The following is a 19,952-nucleotide window of genomic DNA, read 5'->3' on the forward strand; positions in this document are numbered from 1 at the left end:
GGGAAAAAAGGTACATCCTTCAGTTAGTCCCATTCAAAAATGGTCTTTCAGATCTTCTTATCTGGCAGCTCAAATCTCTTCACAACTTTATAAAAAAACTTCCACTTCGTTGATTACCTTCTGGGACATCAACCCTCAGTGTCACTGGATAAAGTATTTGGATCACATTTGTCTCTTTACCTCATCAAATTCTTTGTTTAACCAAGGCAGGGTGAAGTCCTGAAAAAGCATTACTTTTTAGTTGTCCATCACTAATGGACCATTGTTATTTTTTGAATATTCGTATGCTATTCCCAAGATCACATCCCACGCTAAAGTCTTACCAGGTCATGGTCGCTGTTTGCTGATTCTTCTGGGCCCTTCAATTTGCAGCTTAGCATTAGTGAGATTCATGTTTCAAAGAAGCTCACCAGGTCTTTCCCCTCAATTCCTTCTCTCAGTCCATTGTTGCATCTGCTGAAATTTTCCATATGATTGATCTTGTCCATCAATCCTTTTCTGTCTGTGTCCCATGTTTTTGCTTTTTCTTTAGAGCCTTTAGCCAGTGTTTTGTCCAGCTCAGCCTCCACTTGCGTCATTTGTTCTGTTAAATCTTACACAATTTCTTAAATTTCTGATATCATTTCTGATATGTCTCTTATCTATTTTTGATGATGAAATTTTGATTTTTGAGGTTTCATACTGTCTTTTTAATACTTTATATGGAGAGCTCTTTCAAAACACGTCTGCTCAGGTCCTCTGCATGGCCACACCCCCATTCAATATTATTAAATATGATAGAAAGGTAAATAAATGAATATAGCCCTTGTTATAATTTCCACCTTGTTGCAACTTTTTAATGCAGATACTAATCCCTTCCACTCATTATCTCGAAATGTGCTGACCTTTCTTATTTTTTTCCCAATCATACATCATTAGAATATGGAGTGGTCTTCAGAGAGTATATTCCTGGAGAACTATTGTGTGAGGCATTGTGTGAAAATCAAAAACAGAAATAGAATCATCACCTTGGGTGGGTGTACATCATGGGAAAAAAAACAGTCCCCAAAAGGCCTTCGATAAGGTCCCGCATAAATGACTGGCTTCCAAAATCAAGGCTCATGGGATTGGGGGCAAAGTATTGATGTGGATTGAGAACTGGCTGGCAAGTAGAAGACAGAGAGTTGGGATAAATGGCTCGTTTTCTGAGTGGCAGGCGGTGACCAGTGGGGTGCCACAGGGATCTGTACTGGGACCCCAGCTGTTCACAATTTACATTAATGATCTGGATGAGGGGATTGGATGTAATTTCTCCAAATTTGCAGATGACACTAAGCTAGGAGGGGTTGTGTGCACGGAAGAGGGGGTCAGGAAGCTCCAGTGTGATTTGGATAAATTGAGGGACTGGGCAGATAGATGGCAAATGCACTACAATGTGGATAAATATGAGGTTATCCACTTTGGTAATACAAACCGGAGGGCAGATTACTATTTGAATGGCAATAGATTAAGAGATGGGGAAGTGCAGAGAGACCTAGGGGTACTTGTACACCAGTCTCTGAAGGCGAGCATGCAGGTACAGCAGGCGGTTAAAAAGGCAAATGGTATGTTGGCCTTCATATCAAGAGGGTTTGAGTGTCGGAACAAGGATACCTTACTGCAGCTGTACAGGGCCTTGGTGAGACCACACCTGGAGTATTGTGTGCAGTTTTGGTCACCTTATCTAAGGAAGGATGATCGTGCAATGGAGGGAGTGCAAAGGCGATTCACCAGGCTGATACCTGGAATGGCAGGAATGACTTATGAGGAAAGATTGCGCAAATTGGGATTGTACTTGCTGGAGTTTAGAAGATTGAGAGGGGATCTCATAGAGACATATAAAATTCTGGCAGGACTGGGCAGAATGGATGCAGATGGGATGTTTCCAATGATGGGAAAATCCAGAACCCGGGGCCATAGTTTAAGGATAATAGGCAAACCATTTAGGACCGAGATGAGGAGGAATTTCTTTACCCAAAGGGTGTTGAATCTGTGGAATTCATTGCCACACAGGGCAGGAGAGGCAGGTTCATTAAATATATTTAAGAGGGAATTAGATCTATTTCTTCAGTATAAGGGTATTAAAGGTTACGGAGAGAAGGCGGGAACGGGGTACTGAACTTTAAGATCAGCCATGATCTCGTTGAATGGCGAAGCAGGCTCGAAGGGTCAAATGACCTACTCCTGCTCCTATCTTCTATGTTTCTATGAAATATTGCTGAGGACAGTAAAAATAGCAAATTTGTTACTGTCGGTGATTTCATCTTCCCTTATATTGACTGAGATTGCCAAAGTTTTAGTGATTGGATAGGGTGAAATTGATTAAGTGTGTTCAGGAGAACTTTCTTCAGCAATATGTGAATAAACCTACAAGGGAAGAGGTAATATTGGACCTTTTACTGGAGAATGAAGTTGGTCATGTTCTTTGGTTTGGCTTCGCAGACGAAGATTTATGGAGGGATAATGTCCACGTCAGCTGCAGGCTCGTTTGTGGCTGACAAGTTCAATGCGGGACAGGCAGACACGTTGCAGTGGTTGCAAGGGAAAATTGGTTGGTTGGGGTTGGGTGTTGGGTTTTTCCTCCTTTGTCTTTTGTCAGTGAGGTGGGCTCTGCGGTCTTCTTCAAAGGAGGTTGCTGCCCGCCGAACTGTGAGGCGCCAAGATGCACGGTTTGAGGAAATATCAGCCCACTGGTGATGGTCAATGTGGCAGGCACCAAGAGCTTTCCTTAGGCAGTCCTTGTACCTCTTCTTTGGTGCACCTCTGTCTCGGTGGCCAGTGGAGAGCTCGCCATAGAACACGATCTTGGGAAGGTGATGGTCCTCCATTCTGGAGACATGACCCACCCAGCGCATTTGGGTCTTCAGCAGTGTGGATTCAATGCTTGCAGACTCTGCCAGCTTGAGTACTTCGATGTTGGTGATGAAGTCACTCCAATGAATGTTGAGGATGGAACGGAGACAGCGCTGATGGATGCGTTCTAGGAGCCATAGGTGATGCCGGTAGAGGACCCATGATTCGGAGCCGAACAGGAGCGTGGGTATGACAACGGCTCTGTACACGCTGATCTTTGTGTACTTATTCAGGTGGTTGTTTTTCCAGACTCTTTTGTGTAGTCTTCCAAAGGCGCTATTTGCCTTGGCGAGTCTGTTGTCTATCTCGTTGTCGATCCTTGCATCAGATGAAATGGTGTAGCCGCGGTAGGTAAACTGGTTGACCGATTTGACTTCTGTGTGCCCGATGGAGATGAGAGGGGGCTGGTAGTCATGGTGGGGAGCTGGCTGATGGAGGACCTCAGTTTTCTTCGGCTGACTTCCAGGCCAAACATTTTGGCAGTTTACGCAAAACAGGACGTCATGCGCTGGAGAGCTGGCTCTGAATGAGCAACTAAAGCGGCATCGTCTGCAAAGAGTAGTTCACAAACAAGTTGCTCTTGTGTCTTGGTGTGAGCTTGCAGGTGCCTCAGATTGAAGAGACTGCCATCTGTACGGTACTGGATGTAAACAGTGTCTTCATTGTTGAGGTCTTTCATGGCTTGTTTCAGCATCATGTTGAAGACGATAGTAAAGAGGGTTGGTGCGAGGATGCAGCCTTGCTTCAAGTTATTGTCAATGGAGAAGGGTTCGGAGAGCTCATTGCTGTATCTGACCCGACCTTGTTGGTTTTCGTGCAGTTGGATAACCATGTTGAGGAACTTTGAGGGGGCATCTGAGGCGCTCTAGTATTTGCCAAAGCCCTTTCCTGCTCACGGTGTCGAAGGCTTTGGTGAGGTCAACAAAGGTGATGTAGAGTCCTTTGTTTTGTTCTCTGCACTTTTCTTGGAGCTGTCTGAAGGCAAAGACCATGTCAGTAGTACCTCTATTTGCGCGAAAGCCACACTGTGATTCTGGGAGGACATTTTCGGCGACACTAGGTATTAATCTTTTAAGGAGAATCCTAGTGAAGATTTTGCCTGCAATGGAGAGCAGCATGATTCCCCTGTAGTTTGAGCAGTCTGATTTTTCGCCTTTGTTTTTATACAGGGTGATGATGATGGCATCACGAAGATCCTGAGGTCCCAGCAGAGCATGAAAAACTCATGCAGTTTGGTATGCAGAGTTTTGCCGCCAGCCTTCCAGACCTCTGGAGGGGATTCCATCCATACCTGGTGCTTTGCCACTTTTCAGTGGTTCAATTGCCTTATATGTCTCTTCCCGGGTAAAGACCTCATCCAGCTCTAGACTCAAGGGCTGTTGAGGGAGCTGGAGCAGGGCGGATTCTTGGACTGAGTAGTTGGCACTGAAAAGAGATTGGAAGTGTTCTGACCATCGATTGAGGATGGAGTTCTTATCTGAGGTATCAAATGGTGGAACATTTTTGGGACCAGTGAGCACAATTCTATTATCTTTGAGATAGTTATGGAAGGAGATAATACTGGTCCTCAATTGTCCTAATTTAGGGCATGAACAATTTTGATATGGTTCTGCAGCAGTTAACTTTAGTTAGTGATTGATTACAAATGTTAAACAGCAGAGCACAACTGCCAAATGAGGGCCGTTTAAGAAATTGATAAAGAAGGTCATATTTCCTGGCAAGGTAAAGTAACCAAGGCTATCAGGTTATTTGTGGCACAGATCAGAAAGGAAAAGGTGGAGTGGGGGGGGAGCATATCAGATACAGCCAGACAGGTTCTAGGAAATCAAATGTAGGAGCAGAGTGATGAGGGAAATAAGGAGAGCTAAAAGAGATTTTGTGATGGTTTTGGCAGACAGTGCAAGAGATTATCCAAGAAGATTTTAATCAGCATGTTAAAAACAAAAGGGTTATGAGGAAAAGAATGGATCCCATTATTGATCAGGATGAGTGACCTTGAGTGTTGAGCTAGAGAAAATGGGGAAGATCTGAAATTTATATTTTGTGAATGTGTTTACTGTCGAGCAAGATAATCAGGAGTGGTTGGTGATGGAGGTAATTAAAGATATCCTGGGACATGTCTGCATCAGTAATGAAGAGGTGTTGGGCTGTGATCATATCAAAGTGGGTAAATCTCTGGATCCAGACCAGATGTAAGCCAGAACATTGTGGGAAGACATTGTTGGCACCTTGTCAAGACATTTTTACCTCTATCGCTGAGGACAGGAGAAGTTCCAGAGAACTGGAGTTTGGCAAATGTGGTGGTGTTATTTAAAAGGAGTTTTAAGGATAATCCAAGGAATTACAGATTTGTTAGTCTGAGAAATTGCTGGAGAGGATTGTGAGAGACCGAATCGATCAATATTTAGGTGGCCAGGGGATAATTAAGGAGAAGCAGCATGGACCTGTGCATGGGGAATCTTGTCTCATGCACTTGATGGAATTTTATTGAAGAGGGTAGATGAAGATAAGTCAGTTGGTGCTATTCCTGTGAGTTTTCATAAAATGTTTGATAAGGTCCCACTTGACAAGTTGATATGGATAGGTAGGACACATGGGAAAAGAGACCAAATTGATTTTTGTTTGAAAAGCTGACTCAGATTCAGAGTCAGAGTAGTTGTGGAGGGAAGTTTTTCCAGACAGGAGAACTGACCAGTGGGGGATGCCTCAGGATTCAGCACTTGGAAAAGTTCTAGTATTTCCCAATTCCAACACGTGCCATCTTCAAGGAAACATGAGTGACGATATTCTGAATTAATATCTTATTAATTCAATAAACCAAACTTTGTAGTTGCTGCTTTAAATAGCTTTAATTTGTTGATAAAATGCATTACTTCACATTGATATTTTCATAATGATGAATAAACAAATAATGAATAAACAAAGCACATTGTATAATGATAATACAATATTCAACATGAGGGGGCGTGATGGCGTGGGGAAAGGCATGGAAGACGGAAAAAACCTCTTCTGGCAGAATTAATTAACATTTGACTTTTAATTTTTTTAAAAATTGTGGATAATTTTAAAATTATTCTAAAGGTCTCAGAAAATGGCTGCAAAAGAATCCAAAACTCAAACTGTTTAAAACAAACCCCAGCTACAACAAAAGTAACTGAAATGGAAGTAGTTGGGCCTACCTTGAAAATTTAGCCTCCGATTTTGATTCCTCTCCAGCCTCGTTTGGTGCGACCTCCTTGGGTAAGAATTCAGTCTCTAGCACCACTTTCTCGGGGAGCTGGAGCAGATGGTGCTGGGGCATGGAAAAAGACGACTTCTGAACAACCATGCATGTGGGGATTGTTGCGTATGCGCACAATGGACCCGACCACTTTGGAGCCTGCGGGCTCGACAGCAAGAACCATCACAAGTCAGATGAGGGCTTGACAAAGATCCCATACACAGTTTCAACCATTAGCTACATCTACAATGGAAGAAGAAAGTTATGTACCACAGTCGCAAGGAGAGGAGTCAGAAGAAGGAGGAGGAGGTTAATATACTCAAGGTAAAGTGGGTGCATATTATGTTACTCCAGAACAATTTGACCCACAGATTTTTAATAAAATTTCTGAAATAATTGATTAAATGAGTGAAAAATGGATGCTAAGTTTGCAGAAGTAAGAAGAGATTTTACTGCACAATTGGGAGCTATTAAGGAAAAAATGACTTCAATGAAGACAGACATTAAAACTTGATAAAATTAAGGTTCAAAAGTTTGAAGATTTTCAAGATTGTCATATGGAAGTCGAAGAATGTAAGGATACAGGTCATAAAATAGAATATTCTTTTACAGCATGGGAAATTCAGAAAAAAAGATTTATTGCAAAAAGTTGACATGCTGGATAATCAGAGTCGAAGAAATAATGTCAAAATTGTTGGTCTTCCTGAAGATTTTGAGGATACTAATCCAGTTCAATTTTTTTCAAAATTGGCTGCCTGAAATTTTGAGACCTGAAAATTTTCCAAATGGATTGGAACTTGATAGAGCACATAGAGCTTTTAGAAAAAAAAAAGGAACCAGGAATCCGCCACGTTCTAATTTGATTAAATGTTTTCATTATCAAGATAGAGAAGTGGGTTTGAAAATGGCAGTTCAAAAAGCCAGGGAACAACAAAGCCCCTTAATGATTCAGAATAATAGAGTACTTTTTATGCGGATTTGATTAATGCTATTGTTAAAAGAAGAAAAGAATTTAATCTAGCAAAGTCAGTTTTATGGAAGAAGGGATATAAATTTTCTTTTCGACATCCAGCAGTTCTTAAAGTTTTTTTATGGAGAATACCAAGCACAATTTTTTGTTAATGAATCTGAAGATCTAGAATTTGCCAATTCACTGCCTAACAATAAGCAAAATGGCAGGCAACGTATTTCACCTCAGCAAATGGAAAGGAGTCAAGATAAATTGAGAGAGATTTTAATAGAGAGTCAAAAGCCGACTGAAATTCAAGTTGAAATTGATGATAATCAAGTTAATAGAGACCTAGAAGAAGCTTACTATACCTGATTGATATAAATTTTTGATATTCTCTCGGGGATGGGGGGGGGGGGGGGGGCAGATCCTCTCTTATTTCCACTTTCTTCTTCTGAGGCCTTGTGCCACTAGTGATGAGAGCCACTTCTCGTAATAAAGAGGATTAGTTGGGAGGGCGAGGGAAGTTTCTTATATATTTTCTGTATATTAATTTATTATAATCAATGTTATTATGGTTTAAAAAATGTTAATAAAATATTCAAAAATCGATATTCAACTTTAAACAGATATAAGAAGAAATAGACAAATTAAGATGAATTAAGACAAATTCAAAGAAAAGTATCTCGAGCTCATGATTCTTTGAAGAATGAGATACAGGCTCTTGGTCCGCTTGGATATTATGGCATATGATGTCATAGCCACCATGGTAAAACTACAAACCATGCTTTCTTAAAGGGATTGGCACAAAATCAACATCGAATCAAAAACACAAGATTTTAACCTCGACAGCATGTTTTTGTAATGTACGTAAATGATTTGAACAAGGATGTGGTAAGATAAGTAAGTTTGCTCATTGCCTCAAAATGTGTTGCAGTGGACAGTGAAGAAGGTTTCCTGTGTCTATGATGTGATCTAGATCAGATGGGGAAGTAATCTAAGGAATAGCAGATGCATTTCAACTCTGAGAAGTGCAAGATACTGCAATTGGGTAAATTGAACCTGGGAAAGATGTATTATATGAATGAAAGGGTTCTAAAGATTGTTATGGAGCAGAAGGACCAAGGGTTGTATGTTACCAGCTCTTTAAAGATGACAGGAAGTTAGAGCAGTGAAAAGAGCATTTGAGACACTTGTCTCCATCGGTTGGGAGATCATAATGAAGTTATTCAGGATGTGGATGAGGCAACACTTGGAATATTGTGTACTGTTTTTAGATGGCTATAGGAAGGATATTGTAAAGTTGGAAAGGGTACAGAAGAGGTTTGGAAAGTTGTTGCCAGGATTAGGGAAGAGTAATTGTGAGGCTCTGAAAAAACTCGCTAGTTTTCCTTGGAGCATAAGAGGTTGAGGGGGATCTTATTTTGGTCTATAAAATCATGTGGGACATAAATAAGGTGAATTGTGACAACCTATTTCCAAGAGTGAGAGGGCATAACTGTAAGGTGAGGGGGTGGGATTTAGAAGGGATGCAAAGTGGATGGGCAAATGAACAAGCTGCTAAAATGGTTCATTAGCTTCCTTTACAAAAACACTTTGATAATTATATGGATTGGATGGGATTGACAGGGTCAAAATTCAAAATTTATTGTCAGAGTAAATACATGCCATCATATATGAGGGAAAGTGGGACCAAAGCAGAAGGGTATGATGTCAAAAGAGAAAATCAGCAGATTCTGAGGACAAGTGCAGTGCACAAAAGTGCTGGAGAAACTTGGCAGCATCCATTGGAAGTGAGAGTGACCAATGTTTTTGACCTGAGCCCTTCGTCAAGAGGACATGTTCACCATAGACAAAACTGGGCCTGGGGCCCTGCTTCCTCACTTTCAGATTCTATGAATTAACAAACTCCTCATTCTTCCTCTTGGTCATTATTGGTTCCAGTCTCTCAACACTCCTGGAGGGCCATGGGACTCCAGTTTGGACTTCTTGAGCAGTCACAAATTTAATTACACCCTTATGGGAAGCCATACTTTTTGCTGTAACTTCAAAGCTCATCTCTTTGGGGAGGCTATGCATTGCTTCCATTCTTTTAATTGGACTTTCACGTGTCCAAAACAAAGAGATTCAAGGATTTTATTGCCATCCTAGTTCCTACTGTTCTGGCTCTCTTGGTAACATTTTTAAAAAATAATTCATTAGTCTGATTTGTTGTTCATCATGCTATTTCTCTCCATTATTTGCAGTTGTGCCATTGGTTCTCTGGGCCTGAAATTTCCTCTGTAAACCCACGCTGCTTCTCCTTTTTCTTTGAACTCTCATCGTAAAACCAACTATTTTGACTGCCCTTTTGGCCACCTGTCCCTTTTTTGTGTGCCTATTGTCAAAGTTTATCTGATAATTCTGAGAAGTAACCTAACATATTTAACTAAATTAAAGGAGTTATGTAAATGAAATGGCTTGTTGGTTATTTTCCATTTCAGAAATCTGTCTTAGTTTCACAATTCTTCACACACCAACTGGATCTACATTAAAGGGAACTTTTTCATCCAGAGGGTGGTTGGAATCTCGAATAAGCTGCCTGCAAGAGCGGAGGAGGCAGGTATGGATTTCATAAGCATCTTGATGAGCACTGTGGCCAAGTCCAAGTGGATTTCAGATGTATTGCTGAAGTACATACATGATATCACATATCACCCTGAGATTCTTTTCCTGTTGGTGAAGCAGAATTTGCCACTTATTAACAGTGGAAAAAGTCTGAAAAACAATGTACACATGTAAACAAATAAAGAAATGTGCAATACAGAGAGAAAAGATATCAATAAGAGTAAGTCCTGAAATAATCCCTCATTGAGTTTTTTGAATATTTTATTTAAATTTTTTAAACCATAATACATAAAGTTAATAAAACAATTAATGCATAATATTTTTTTTGGCTTGGCTTCGCAGACGAAGATTTATGGAGGGTTAATGTCCACGTCAGCTGCAGGCTCGTTTGTGGCTGACAAGTTCAATGCGGGACAGGCAGACACGTTGCAGTGGTTGCAAGGGAAAATTGGTTGGTTGGGGTTGGGTGTTGGGTTTTTCCTCCTTTGTCTTTTGTCAGTGAGGTGGGCTCTGCAGTCTTCTTCAAAGCAGGTTGCTGCCTGCCGAACTGTGAGGTGCCAAGATGCACGGTTGGAGACGATATCAGCCCACTGGCGGTGGTCAATGTGGCAGGCACCAAGAGATTTCTTTAGGCAGTCCTTGTACCTCTTCTTTGGTGCACCTCTGTCACGGTGGCCAGTGGAGAGCTCGCCATATAACACGATCTTGGGAAGGCAATGGTCCTCCATTCTGGAGACGTGACCTACCCAGCGCAGTTGGATCTTCAGCAGCGTGGATTCAATGCTGTTGCTCTCTGCCATCTCGAGTACTTCGATGTTAGCGAGAGCTGGATGAGGTCCTCACCCAGGAAGAGACATATAAGGCAATTGAACAACTGAAAAGTGGCAAAGCAGCAGGTATGGATGGAATCCCCACAGAGGTCTGGAAGGCTGGCGGCAAAACTCTGCATTCCAAACTGCATGAGTTTTTCAAGCTCTGCTGGGACCAAGGAAAGCTGCCTCAGGACCTTCGTGATGCCATCATCATCACCCTGTACAAAAACAAAGGCGAGAAATCAGACTGCTCAAACTACCGGGGAATCACGCTGCTCTCCATTGCAGGCAAAATCTTTGCTAGGATTCTCCTAAATACAATAATACCTAGTGTCGCCGAGAATGTTCTCCCAGAATCACAGTGCGGCTTTCGCGCAAACAGAGGAACTACTGACATGGTCTTTGCCATCAGACAGCTCCAAGAAAAGTGCAGAGAACAAAACAAAGGACTCTACATCAATGCATAATATCTTTCTTTGGCTTTGCTTTGCGGACGAAGATTTATGGAGGGGGTAAAAGTCCACGTCAGCTGCAGGCTCGTTTGTGGCTGACAAGTCCGATGCGGGACAGGCAGACACGGTTGCAGCGGCTGCAGGGGAAAATTGGTTGGTTGGGGTTGGGTGTTGGGTTTTTCCTCCTTTGCCTTTTGTCAGTGAGGTGGGCTCTGCGGTCTTCTTCAAAGGAGGTTGCTGCCTGCCAAACTGTGAGGCGCCAAGATGCACGGTTTGAGGCGATATCAGCCCACTGGCGGTGGTCAATGTGGCAGGCACCAAGAGATTTCTTTAGGCAGTCCTTGTACCTTTTCTTTGGTGCACCTCTGTCACGGTGGCCAGTGGAGAGCTCGCCATATAACACGATCTTGGGAAGGCGATGGTCCTCCATTCTGGAGACGTGACCCATCCAGCACAGCTGGATCTTCAGCAGCGTGGACTCGATGCTGTCGACCTCTGCCATCTCGAGTACTTCGACGTTAGGGATGAAAGCGCTCCAATGGATGTTGAGGATGGAGCGGAGACAGCGCTGGTGGAAGCGTTCTAGGAGTCGTAGGTTATATACATGTACATGGTATATAACCCAAAAAAAAACAAATCCCACCCTTTCAATATAACCCTCCCCCCTTACCCAATTCCACCCCTTACCCAATTCATAAACTAGCAACTATTTACCCCCCCAAAAAAAAGATGTAAACTACCATAACATAAAGAATTACCGTTGACTGAGATACTTCCATCACAACAAGGCTGAAGTATTCAAAATTTTAAACCCATATAGTCCAAATAAGGGCTCCAAACTTTTGGATAAAAAAGATAATTATCTCGTAAATTATATGTTTTTATTCCAATAATATACAAGATCTCAATTCTGTATGCCATCTATGAAAATTCAAATCTATATAATTTTTCCAGGTAATTGCAATACATTTTTTTGTAACTGCTGATGCTAATTTCAAATATGCTATTTGAAATTAATCTTAATTCCAAATAAATCTTTTTGATATTACTTAACACAAATATTGATGGGTCCACTGGGAGTTTAACTTTGAGAATACCTTGTAAAAGTTCCTAAAATTGCGTCCAAAAAGGATTTACCTTATCACAAAGCCATGTAGAATGTAAATGTAAATTCTGCCATCTAAAACATAAATCTATGAAAAATAAATTATATCTTTTTAATTTCTTTGGAGTTGAATATAATTGATGTATAGAATTATAATGCACTAATCTATATCTTACATTCACAATTTTTGTCATACTGTCTTTGCTCAAATTTCTCCAATCCTCTTGATTAATTTTCATTCCTAAATCTTTTTCCCATTTTAACTTAGATTTTTATAAATCTTGTTTAGGCATTTTATTCTATAATAATGCATACATTTCAGATATAAATATTTTTCCCGACCTTTCATAATTAAAATTTCAAATTTAGTCTGTATTGGTAACTTCAGTGTTCCCAAAATAAGCCAATAACAGAGCTCTAACTTGATAATAATTTAAAAAGTGTATTTGATGGTATTTCATATTTCTTCTTCATTCTTTGAAAAGAAATTAAATAACCTGCCTCTTAAAAATCCTGTACAGTTTTAATTCCTTTTTGATCCCATATTTTCAAAAGTTGATTAACCATAAAAGGAAAAAGTTTATTCAAATACAAAGGTGTCCTCCTAGAAACTTTATTTCTTCATTTATCCTATTCCAATTTTCCATCAAATGTATCAAAATTGGTGAATTATGCCACAGTTTCAAATTCCATTTATATATAAATATATCTCTCTTATTCTCATTAATTCAATTTAATATCTGCCCAAATCAATCAACTGTCCAAATCTAACATTCTAAAAGTAAACATTAATTGTGTTGCATTATAATAATTTTGAAACTTCCACTTCATATTTCCACATTAATTTTTGTAAAGACATTTACCATTTTATCTTTCCATAAAAATTTCCTAACTATAAAATTCAAACCTTTAAAAATATTTTGAGGAACTTTACAAGGAATAGACTGAAAAATATATTGTAATCTAGGAAAAATATACATTTTAATACAATTAACTCTACCTATTTATGTTATCGGTAAATCTTTCCATCAATTTAAACCTTTATAAAATAAAGGTAAATAATTTAATTCTTATAAATGGTTAAAGTCTTTGTCAATTTTAATACCTAAATATTGAATTTGATCTGATCATTTAAATCGATTTAGGTAAATATTGCCCTAGTCTATTAGCTCGGGCTTTAGCCAGAATCTTGTAATCCATATTTAATAAAGAAATAGGTATATATGAGGACAGTTTTAGTGGATCTCTTTTTTTTTTCAGTAGCACCACGATAATAGGTGTTGAGAAGGTTTCCAAGAGAGTCTGAGCCTCTGTCACCTGGTTTATTATGTCCCCTTAATTTTGGTGCCATTAACCTCCTTAAATCAGGGTATCTGCCCTGCTAATATTTTACTAAGTATTCACCCTCTTCTGAGCTTTCATTATACATTAACCAATAAAAGACTATTCAAGACATAACTTGCTTTTTACTTTTAGCCAGATTTTTAAGTTCACAGTTCATTTCGTCTTTTTCTAATTTTTCTTTCTGGAATCCATTCTGAGGTCCCCTTTATAGTCCTTGTATATATCTCTCTACCTCCTTTGGAGATTTACAGAATTTTTGAGGTCCATCTTACACATTGATCCTCAACATTCAAGTACAGTTTACAGTTTTCGCTTGGCAACATCAAATTACTTTCTAACTAAGTGCGCACTAAGGTCTTGACAAAACAGCACTTTTCCACCTTGCAACCTGACTGGTCCATTATTTTCCCTGGAATATTTAACTGTTGCTCTTAGTGTTGCCTCCCGATCCTGGTAACTCAAAAATCTTACCAGGACCAGTCATGGTCTTTGATCATCTGGTCTTCTGGGGCCAAGGGTCCAGTGGGCTCTCTCAATAAGCAAGTTTTATGTGAATTGTCCTGTTTCCAGCACTTGTGAAATCCATTCCTCAAAGAACCCCACCGGGTCATTCCCTTCTTTTAGCATTATTCCTCCTACTGAAGTTCTCCATATGATCAATTTTATCTAGCAGCAGTTGTTTATCCAGTTTCTATGCCATTGCATTTTCTTCCAGGGCCTTCATTTTTTCCTGAGCCATTTTCAGGTCATTTTTGACCTGGTCCACCCGAGTCGTCAGGTTTTCAAGCACCAACGCCATCACCAATATTTTGTCTGCCACCTCTCTTACCACATTTTCTACCTTTGGAAATCATGCACTCAATGTCTCCATTTGGATGTCGACCCCCCCCCCCCCCACCACTATTTGAGTCTGCTCTGAAATCATGGTGGAACCTTCTTCTCCACTCCTTTGTGGACTTTCTGTTGATGATCTCAGCAACTTTTGAACTTCTTCAACCCTAGTTTTTTGGGTCTTATTTTTCTTCCCAGTCATTTTCAATTTTTAGCAAGTAAAATCTTTGGTAACTTTGAACCATCTTATTAATCATTCTTTACAGAGAGCTCTTCTAACCCATGTCTGACTAGATCTTTCGCATGGCCACACCCCCACTTCAGACTGAGGTTTGAGTGGGAATGGGATGGAGAATTAAAGATCAGGGTCACTGCGTGGACTGAACTCAGATATTCTAGAAAATGATCGCCCAATCTGCAGTTCATTTCTTTGCTGCTTTATAGTTTGAATTCTATAATTATTTAATCTTTTCAAGTTCAAGGTATCAGTGAAATGACTAACACCCAGCAGAGACTGGATGTTTATTATTAGAATATTTTACATATGCAATAATGCACTCAGTGCCTTGTGATGTGTGGCAATAACTGCTTGAGTGAGATTGGGAAAAGGTACAGGATCCCATTTGGAACCATTGCAGTGCATGTCATTGAAAGAGAAATTATTACTGGTATTTTCATCTTAACATATGAGCACAAAGACAAATTCACTCATTTTAAACACTGGAATCATATCCTACATGCATGGATTAAGAGTAATTCATGTGGAATGATGAAAAAATGATTGCAATTATTTTACCAAGCAGTTAAAATGAGACTAATGTCTGTGAATTAATTTTAATGTGCATCTGTGACAAACTCAGCATCTTTTTCATGCAAGTGTACTCATTTGTTAGTTTTCCTCATGGGAGATCTATTCATCATTTCCATACAGACAGTTCCAGGTGTCCTTATTACAAATTTAACCACTTGACAACACCAACAAGTTCATTGCATTGAGAGAGCACTGAAAAGAAGCAAAGCAGGACAGACAGTTGACATTTTGGGTAAGAGACTACAATAGATTGTGTGGCATTATATGATTGATGAGCTTTTCCTAAATATCATATTCAGTACTGAAAATTATTTTATTGTCTAAAAATGTTTAAAGCCAAACAATTAATTATTATAAAACAAGTGTTTTTTTCAAAGTCAAATCCAGAATGTGTATTTGCAATTTTAGTCTATGTAGAATAAGAATTACCATTTATTTCGACTTGTAAGTTGAGTCATGAAACCGAAAAAAAATCTCTCAAAAAATGGGGATCGACTCATACGTCGGATATATTTTTCAGACCTTAAATTCAGCTCAAAGTCTAATCCATCCTGATCTGGTGTGTAAGTCGACCCTTGAAAAATCTATTTGGTGTATAAGTCAACCCTTGTGAAACCAAAAAAAACCTGACTGCGATAAATTTTAATTGAGATTTTTATTGAAAACAACACAATTAGCACCGTTCAAAATCGCAATCGTCTGAAAATAACAGATTTAGAATCCTTCAAAATCACTCTCGCTATTATTATCTGAGGCAAATATGGTGGCAACCATGAGCATACTCTTACTGTTTAAACAGTCATCATATGGGTCCCAGTCTGTATCTGATGAGGTGGTTTCAGCTTCGTTGCCAGTGTCCCATAACAAATCATCTTCTGTGCCTCAATTGAACAAGAGAAACCACACTTTTTAAATGACTTTATCACAGTCTCTGCTTTAACTTTGTCCCATGCCTTAAGCATGAAGTTACACAGCACATCAAGTGAGGCAGTACGCATTGCCCCACCTTTTGTAGATGACTTTTCTGCACTCAACATCCATGTATTTCATTCCTTAAACACATGGTCTTTGAATAGCTTGTTGAAGCAGACATTAAGAGGTTGCTATATAGACATCAAACCACCCAGGATAACCACCATGTAAGTATTATTTAGTGCTAATCTACTTTTAGTCTTCTCAGTTAAGTGGCTATGAAACATATCCCAGACCAGAAAACTCTGTTCTCTGCCTATTCCACATATTGTCTAGCCATAGTTTTACCCCATTTTCATCCATCCATCCTTTTTCATGAAAATGTACAAATATACCTGCAGGATATTTCATTTTTGGTTAAATCTTCATGTTTGAAGATTACTATGGGTCTTAACTTTGTCCATTGTCCATGCACGATAACACCATGGTAAATCTGGTCCTTTTATGGCCTGTACTTCTGGTTTGCACAGTTTTAACACCTTTCCATTCCACTGTTCTATTGCCTTTCGTGCCAAAATTCATGCAGGTTAAGTCCATGTTTGCCAATGCAAACTGGTGTTTCTGCTGGCTTCATATAATAAAACAGGTGAAAAATTACAAATTTATCATCAGGATCTTTTGGTAGTTTCTGTGCAATTTTTGTTTTTTGGAGTAAGACCAGATTTTTCCTGTTCATGAAATGATTCCACCAGCCTACTATAGCTTCAGAATCATCACTGATGTCTGGGTGCGTCTTGGCCCACTGCAGTGCAAATGTTCTTATTTTATTTCTGGTGACTATTGTTAGGTCTGCTTTGTTCATGAATGAGTGAGTCAGACACCAGACTGAGTCGAAATCAAGGTTCTTTGTTCTTTATTACCGGATTGTAACACTTGCAACTAACAGTGTTAGTTGGAGAAGGCGCATTCTGCCGTTATCAGCAAGTGGTGTTTTTTATACCTCAGGATACGTACTTAGTAAATTATCGTACCATTACATTGTCCAATGAATAAACTGTTGCTATCCTTCTCTGTTAGTATGCTGCACATCATTCTTGTTAGTGCAAAGCTTATCTTGAGTGTACAAGGTCACATCTGCATTCTGTTACTCCTTAGTACTGGGTGACTCCTTCTCCGGTCCCATCTCATGATGTTTTTACCTTACACTATGTAGCAATCTTGCCTCTGTTCATGTACCCATTCTGCAACGTAATTTTCCAACTCTGGCCAACGAGTGATTATATTTCTCAAAGAACATTGCCTTTTGGGTATTTTTCTAAAGTCTCTTCTTTCTTCCTCCAATCTCTTACCAACCTCATGCACATCAAATTTTCTTGCAGCAGGGAAGTTGTTGGTTTTCTTGGCCTTATCTATCACTTTCAACTTAAAGCTCACTCATTTTTTCATCACGAGCTGTGTTGTGTCGATGGATCCTTCATGATAGCAATCACCTCCAGCCAATACCTAGCTGATCAATCCATGCAATCTATGGGGGGTCGACTTATACGCTGGTCAACGGGGCACCTCAGGCAGCCAGAAAATTGGGGTCGACATACACCAAATATACCATAAAACCCTTAAAATGAGGCTGAAAAAGGGCGGTCAATTTATGTCAGTTGATATATGCCAAAATATACGGTTAAAAAAAACCAAGTTTTACTATTATTTGTCATTATTAAAAGTGCAATGATATGAGGATAATTACTGCAAAACAAATGAAATTAAATTGTTTATTGTCATATCGAGATGAAGTTTTCCATCCCATCCAGGCAAGTCAAACCACACAGCTAAAGTGCAATGATAAAATAAAAAATAACACAAAAGGGAGCAATGCTACAATAAATTAAATAGTGCAGGGCACTGTTACAAAAATATAGTGCAGGAGATAGAGAAAAGTAGAGTGAAAAACAGTGCAAGAGCATCATCTTTTGTCAGGGAGAGATCCATTCAAGAATCTGATAACAGTGAAAAAAAAACTTCTTTCAGTTTTGCTCCTCTAAAGTCCATCTCAAGATTTTCAGGATTATATACCATAAGCCATCACTTTTCCACCTTACCAACCCATCAACATTGTTTTGTAGCTGAATATTATATAACTCAATATGAACAGCACCTCCAACATTTATACATTCTGTGAACTAACTAATCATAACACCTACATCCATATCCAAATAATTAATGTACATAATAGCCATGTAACAATTAATGTACTGTATATGACAAATGGTCAAGGTGGCGGATGCAGGTTTGATTTCAGCATTTAAGAGAAATGTAGATAGGTACATGGATGTGAGAGACATGGAGGGGTCTGGTCTCAATGGGACATGGTGGGAAAGTAGTTTGGTGTGGGTGAGATGAGCAAAAGGCCTGTGGTTGTATTGTAGTGTTCTATGGACTTTCCCATTTTCCAGTCAAAAGTCTTATTCTTTTCTGTTGGCAACACATTGCATCATGTATTTAATTCTTGTTAAATTGATGAGTTGAACCCTTGTGTCCCTCTACCCCTTTCTCCCAAGGTTATTGAAACAGGACAAAAATAATGCATGCAGAATATAAGGCATCATTCAACATTGTTGGTTTTAATCTGTGGATAATGGAAAGGTCTGATCTGGTCATGGATGAAGGTAGATAATCTAAGCTTTAGGGCTTTGTCTGCAAAATGCTCACAAGTGGATTGATGTGACTCATCATTCATTCAAAATGCAAACATTTTCTTTTGGAATATTTATCCCAATATCCTAGATTTTGAGTGCTGCCACTGATTTGCAACTTGCAAGGGCAGCCTTTACCTTTGGCTTTAATGCATCCAAAGGCAAGAGTAAGATTTTTGATGCATGCCTGAAAGGAGCATTTAGTTCTTGTTAAATACAATTAGTGGAATTGTGCAACTTGGATTTCTTGAGGTACATCTTGTGTAAATGAGCTCACTGTATCTACAATAAACATGCTGAAGGCACTGAGCAGATTGTCAAGAGTCAGACTAAAGATTTAGATACATTGCTGCAAGTAATTCAATTACTTATTGCAATTTGTCAAGGGCAGTGAGCATATCTTCACATGCCATTTCCAACCACCATCTTCACCAGCAGGCATCATCCACTGCTCAGAGTCAGACCACTTACTCTCCAACAATTTCTATGACTTGAGACATGTTTTAGTATTGAGAATCTGCCTTGCAGCTTCACATACTCGGATTGCTGTAAACCACACACCCACATTGTTCAAAGACAGCAGCTTCATCAACCAAAAACATTGTCCAAATGCACTGTCACTCAATTCTTTCAACCTTGTAAGGTGACACAATGGGAAGCAATGGGAACCAGGAGGAAATAGAAACTGCTTGCACTGTTAACCATCACTGATTTGGAATTGCTGGGCATGTGGAACAGCAAAGGATCAATTCAGTCAAAGACAGTGTTTCCTCATACCTAATCTTCCAGTCCTCCTCTCTCTCAACCCATACCATTTTCAGCTGGAAATGTCCCAATGGAGCATGAATTTGGCATTCCCTCTCAGGAAGATACCATTGTATTTCTCATCGGTTACCTGTCTACACCAACTGTTGTAGCTCATGGCAGGAAAGCTCAGCCCACAGTTGTGCCTTTTATACCTGATCTACTACTGCAAGGTCATCTGCTGTCTTCTCCACTGAGAGTCACCCTATGATATAGAACAATATAAGACCTTGAGAACAGAAAGAAACAAGGCATGAAAGGGATACAAAGGAGTTATTCAAGATGTATCAGCAACTCAAATTAATTTCACTTCTAAATCTGCTTTAGTTTATTTTGACAGTGAGCAAATGCTATGGGACTCCTGGAAAATGGAAAATTGGGCTCCAAGTTAATAGAAACACATTCATTAAAAGGCCAGTCTAGCCAGGAAACTTTATCAGGTCCTCCTCCTTTCTTCTCTTATTCTTCCTTCCATATCGCAGTCTGCAAAGAGCCTTCGGTGTTGGTCGTGAGGTTATGCAAAGTGCGCCAAAGTACTGAAAAA

The 19,952-nt window shown here is 39.5% G+C and overlaps 1 long non-coding RNA gene across 1 annotated transcript in view; it reads right to left on the bottom strand.

Moving 5' to 3' along the window:
* Nucleotides 1-19,952, bottom strand: part of LOC138749904 (uncharacterized) — a 34,954-nt gene that overhangs the window by 3,475 nt on the left and 11,527 nt on the right. Inside the window, exon 2 of the long non-coding RNA XR_011348934.1 lies at nt 6,051-6,334. This is a non-coding gene — a long non-coding RNA (uncharacterized lncRNA). The remainder of the gene's footprint in view (nt 1-6,050; nt 6,335-19,952) is intronic.

The sequence above is a fragment of the Narcine bancroftii genome, chromosome 1 (assembly GCF_036971445.1).
Source record: "Narcine bancroftii isolate sNarBan1 chromosome 1, sNarBan1.hap1, whole genome shotgun sequence".
Lineage (NCBI taxonomy): Eukaryota > Metazoa > Chordata > Chondrichthyes > Torpediniformes > Narcinidae > Narcine > Narcine bancroftii.